The sequence below is a fragment of the Schistocerca cancellata genome, chromosome 4 (genome assembly GCF_023864275.1).
Source record: "Schistocerca cancellata isolate TAMUIC-IGC-003103 chromosome 4, iqSchCanc2.1, whole genome shotgun sequence".
NCBI classification, from domain to species: Eukaryota; Metazoa; Arthropoda; class Insecta; order Orthoptera; family Acrididae; genus Schistocerca; species Schistocerca cancellata.
Genome location: NC_064629.1, coordinates 422,663,966 through 422,669,965, shown reverse-complemented (window position 1 = coordinate 422,669,965; position 6,000 = coordinate 422,663,966).

Sequence of the window (6,000 nt, the reverse complement as noted above, 5' to 3'; positions counted from 1 at the left end):
TTTGGCTGTGAAGAAATTATCACATGTTACATTTCTTCCTTTCGGAGTGCAAGGTTGCATGAGAGGCGTGACAACATGCTCTGTGGCATGTACGTTAACGGGTCTTTCACTTCGTTTACCCACGTAAGGATCTGCATTCACCATATACTATTTACTACCGGCATCTGCTGCCAGACAGAACTTCAAACCAAATTTGTCCGGTTTATTACTCATATATTGCATACAGCGGCACCGAGCTTTGCGTGGATAGAGCTGCTCGTCTACAGTTATAAATGCACCTGGCTTATAGTTCTGGATACAGTTAGCTACAAATGAATTCCACAGTGGGGTAGCTGCTGCGAAGCCATCGGCCTTGAGTCTCTAGGCACGAGTGTGTTTGTCATCAAATATTAAAAATCGCATGGCTTCTATGAACTTATTTCTTTCCATAGTGTGAGAAAAAAATGCCAGCCCCCACACTTGAGACCACAGAAGTTCCAGGGGGAAATTCTTTCTTGCGTATACTCACTCCACGTGCATACATCATAGCTATGGCAGCTTCAAATTGGGCAATATCAAGTACCCATGTGTCATCCTGAAAACGTTCTCAGGCTCCAATTTCTGTTACGTTTTATATGTTCTATAGAATATTATTGTCTATCAACACTCACCATGCACTCAGGTAACTACCTGCAACTATAAGATTCTTAAAATTAGACATCGGCCCAAGAGTTCCCACCAACACGTTGTGACGCCCTAAGCTTCCAGGTGCATGGGATAGTGTAGTTGTAGTCCACATTGTTCTGTGGGCTACAGTCTCTGAACTTCCAACTTCCGAATGCTGAGATCGATGCAATTTTTTCGTTATTTTCCTCGCATACGAGTAGAATTTTGTATTGCCACTGGAATCGAACGTGTAAGCACTGGGTTATTCGTATGTTTTACGGGTTCTGAATACTCATCTTTCGACTCTGATGATTCGTCTTGTTCTGTCTCGTGGGGCTGATACTCCGTACATTTTTATAATCCTTCCCATCTCTATCATTCAACTTATCACATTCAAAAACATCTTCTCCTTCAGAGTCTTCTGGTTAACTGTTCACGCAAATCGGTAATTCTCCATCCGAACGAAAACACTGACGCAGCATAATAATGAAGAGGAGTGCTAAACTTCTGCAGAGCACAACAGCGTATTGACAGAGATCAGCTACTAAAATATGCCAACTCTTCCACTAAAAAAAAAAAATGTAAAGAAAGAGAGGTAAGAATGACACAGAATAAGCTAAGGGGATGAAGAAATCTATTGTAGCGCTTTTACAGACATGAAACGTAAAAAATATCTCACCGGTCAGAATGACCGGCTGCGATCCTTTAAGCTAAAAATAATTCGTTCAGTTTTTGTAAAAGATGTTTGTTACTTCCAAAATTATAAACCACCAAGGTGCGATAAAAGTCATAAAAATAAGGCCCATAAACTAAAACGTACTCTATTTATTAAATGTTAAACAACGTTCACCCGTCAGATTGACCGGTACAGTTCTTCTAATGCTAAACAAATATTGTAAACATCCTATTTCACTTAGTATTTTTAGTAGAGAGGAACTAATTAGAGGGTTGATGGGTTTGTCTGCCCATCTGGTATGGTTTCACGTTAAGAATATGACTCGAGTATACCCTTTGATGAGGTCGGTAGTATTGTTATGGACAACTTCAGCCAGTACTGTGGGAGGCCAGCAGATGAAATGGATGATGTTTTAAGGCTCCCTGAGTTAGAACTCGGTTTTAATTATCGTAAGTTTGGGGATGATTTCTATGTTCAGGCAGGTGGGCATGCCATGGGTTCGCCCTTGATGTACACGTTGAGCATTACATTTCTGAGTAGTTAGGAATATCTCATTTTTACTGAGTTGACTAGTTTTTCAAAGAAAGTGATTCTGTGGTCACAGTATGTCGACATTTTCCTTGTATATAATAGGCACATTTTTGTATGTATCATAACTGTTTCCTTCACCATCTCAGTGGCCTCAATGAGCATGTACAGTTCACTGTTGTACATAGTGCGAATAACACATTGCCGTTTTTGGACCTTTCGGTCACATTGCAGGATGATTCTTTTACATTCGATATTTGTTGGAGGACTACCACGGCGGACTTAGTGATACATACACTACTGGCCATTAAAATTGCTACACCAAGAAGAAATGTAGATGATAAACGGGTATTCATTGGACAATTATATTATACTAGAATTGACATGTGATTACATTTTAACGCTATTTGGATACATAGATCCTGAGAAATCAGTACCCAGAACAACCACCTCCGGCCGTAATAACGGCATTGATACGCCTGGGAATTGAGTCAAACAGAGCTTGGATGGCGTGTACAGGTACAGCTGCCCATGGAGCTTCAAGACGATACCACAGTTCAGTGACTGGCATATTGTGACGAGCCAGTTGCTCGGCCACCATTGACCAGAAATTTTCAATTGGTGAGAGATCTGGAGAATGTGCTGGCCAGGGCAGCAGTCGAACATTTTCTGTATCCAGAAAGGCCCGTACAGGAACTGCAACGTGCGGTCGTGCATTATCCTGCTGAAATGTAGGGCTTCGCAGGGATCGAATGAAGGGTAAAGCCACGGGTCGTAACACATTTGAAATGTAACGTCCACTGTTCAAATGCCGTCAATGCGAACAATAGGTGACAGAGACGAGTAACCAATGGCACCCTATACCATCACGCCGGGTGATACGCCAGTATGGCGATGACGAATACACGCTTCCAATGTGCGTTCACCGTGATGTCGCCAATCACGGATGCGACCATCACCATCATGATGCTGTAAACAGAACCTCGATTCATCCGAAAAAATGACGTTTTGCCATTCGTGCACCCAGGTTCGTCGTTGAGTACACCATCGCAGGAGCTCCTGTGATGTAGCGTCAAGGGTGACCCCAGCCATAATCTCCGAGCTGATAGTCCATGCTGCTGCAAACGTCGTCGAACTGTTCGTGCAGATGGTTGTTGTCTTGCAAACGTCCCCATCTGTTGACTCAGTGATCGAGACGTGGCTGCACGATCCGTTACAGCCATGCGGATAAGGTGCCTGTGATCTCGACTGCTAGTGATACGAGGCCATTGGGATCCAGTATGGCGTTCCGTATTACCCTCCTGAACCCACCGATTCCATATTCTGTTAACAGTCGTTGGATGTCGACCAACGCGAGCAGCAATGTCTCGATACGATAAACCGCAATCGCGATAGGCTACAATCCGACCTTTATTAAAGTCGGAAACGTGATGGTACGCATTTCTCCTCCTTACACGAGGCATCACAACAACGTTTCACCAGTCACGTCATCTTCGTGGTGTAGCAATTTTAATGGCCAGTAGTATAGTTCGTCCAGTTATCCTTTCCATTAAAAACAAGCTGCTTTTCGTGCTATGCTCTTGAGGTTGCGTAACACCCCACTGTCGGAGGAAGCACTCAACCTGAAATACAGGTTGATCCAGTTTGTAGCATTTTCTAATATATACCACTGTGATTTAATGCAGAATATTAATAGAAGCATTCTTCAGAATATTAAAGGTTCTTCAAATCCACCCTTAGACTAGTAAAAGGGCGTAATTACTTTGCTTCCGTTAGGTAAATGTACCCATAAGACGGTTTCATATCATCGAGTTCTGTACTTTGATAGGATTTTAAGTTGTTTTGGCAAACAGCTTTCGACTCGCAAGATTGTCCCAGCCTGTTTCATTTCCAGGAATAACGGGCAGAGGTTCAGATATAGTGAAAAAATATAGGTTGATACTTTCAAGTCTCCAGGGATTTACAGGTTACAGACTTAAATGTGACGATGGTCTGTACAAATATATCGGCTAGACGGGCAGAAAAATTGAAGTCAGCTTTAGGGAACATTCATGTGGCTTGGGATCTAACTCAGCTTTGGATACCCATTTTTCTGAGACAACTCACTCTGTTAACCTATATTTCATCCAACCTTCCAGTGTTGTAAGGAGAACGTAAGGGAAATATTGTTAATGTTCTAGAAGAACTGGAAATTAACCATACGTTAAGTCAGTCTGCTAGTCATACTCTCAACACCCAAGTTGAACTGAAACATAAATCGGTCTTAGCTAATCTTGCTATCTGAATGGATAGCTTGGACTGTTTACTTGTTGGTGCGTTGCCTCCTTCTTCGTCTCTCCCCGCATATTTGGACCTTCTTACGGTTTGATACTTTATGGGTCCCTCTTCTTTTAATTTTTCAGAGAGTTTTAACAATTTTAATAGTTTCCCATGCTACGCCATATACCTTTTCCAGTAGTATCCAGTTTATTTTTTCTATTGAAAATAATTGACTTTGTAATATCCTGTGCACCCGATTCCTGGTATTTTTCTTACACTCAGAGTCTTCTGCACATGTGCTACCTGTGTACTGGCTTATCATACGTTTGCCGGCCGCGGTGGCTGAGCCGTTCTAGGCGCTTCAGTCTGGAACTGCGCGACCGCTACGGTCGCAGGTTCGAATCTTGCCTCGGGCATGGATGTGTCTGATGTCCTTAGGTTATTTAGGTTTAAGTAGTTCTAAGTTCTAAGGAACTGATGACCTCAGATGTTAAGTCCCATAGTGCTCAGAGCCATTTTAACCATTTTTGTACTTTTAATCGCACCGAGAAGCCATCAGAAGTGATCAAGTTTCCTTGACAACATCTCAAAGAGAAAATTAAAAGAATCCGTACGGAATATACACTAAAGCGTCAAAAAATTGGTATAGGCATGCTTATTCAAATACGGATACATGTAACCAGGCACAATACGGTGCTGCGGTCGGCAACACCTATATAAGACAAAAAGTGTCTGGCGCAGTTGTTAGATCGGTTACTGATACTACAATGCCAGGTTATCAAACATTTAAGTGAGTTTGAACGTGGTGTTATAGTAGGCGCACGAGCGATGGCACACAGCTTCTCCGAGATAGCAATGAAGTGGGGATTTTCCCCTACGACAATTTCACGAGTGCACCGTGAATATCAGGAATGCGGTAAAACATCAGATCTCCGACATCGCTGCGGCCGGAAAAAGATCCTGCAAGAACGGGACCTACGACGACTGAAAAGAATCTTTCAACGTGACAGAAGTGCAACCCTTCCGCAAATAGCTTTAGATTTCAGTGCTGGGCCATCAACAAATGTTAGCGTGCGAACCATTCAACGAAACATCATCGATATGGGCTTTCGGAGCCGAAGCATCACTTGTGTACCCTTGATGACTGCACGACACAAAGCTTTACACCTCGCTTACGCCCGTCAACAACAAGAGGCTCTGTAATGGTGTGAGGTGTGTGCAGTTGAAGTGATATGGGATACCTGACACGTCTAGATACGACTCTGACAGGTGACACGTATGTAAGCACCATTATAAATCCCTTATGTTTCCATATTCACGATGTTTCATCCTGATGATCACTAAGTCCCTGGAACAGAAATTCGCCACCAGCATGAACGAAATTCTATTCTTAGCAGAAACGAATGTTCCTGGGTTTTTAGGTTTCTAACATGAATTAGCTTACCTCTAGTTCTTCCGAGGTCTGATATGCCCCATTTATGTAAACAGGTTTCCTAGACCAGGGCCACGTCCACCTCCTGTATTCCCAGAAGGCGACTAAAGGCGGCAGTTGCCCCTTTACAGTGGTGCAGGTTCACCCGCAACATTTCCAGCCTCCAGATTGCCGCTATTGCCGCTTCTGACCTCCTCAGTCACCATGACATTAACCTACGAGAACGTAAATACAGTTTTAGGTCCAACTCTCACAATCCCTTCAGAGATTTCTCAGCGACTTTTGCCTAATTTAGTCTTAATACTACCGACATATGAGAGGAACGCCATGGAATTGAAAAGCTCCTTTTCCTCTTGATGTTGTGGGTGGACACGTTTCTTCCTCCTTAAAGGTCCCCAATGACGCAGTGAAAGAAGTAAGGCGTGAAACATGTTGTGCACTTACGAGAGTTCCTCCTCAG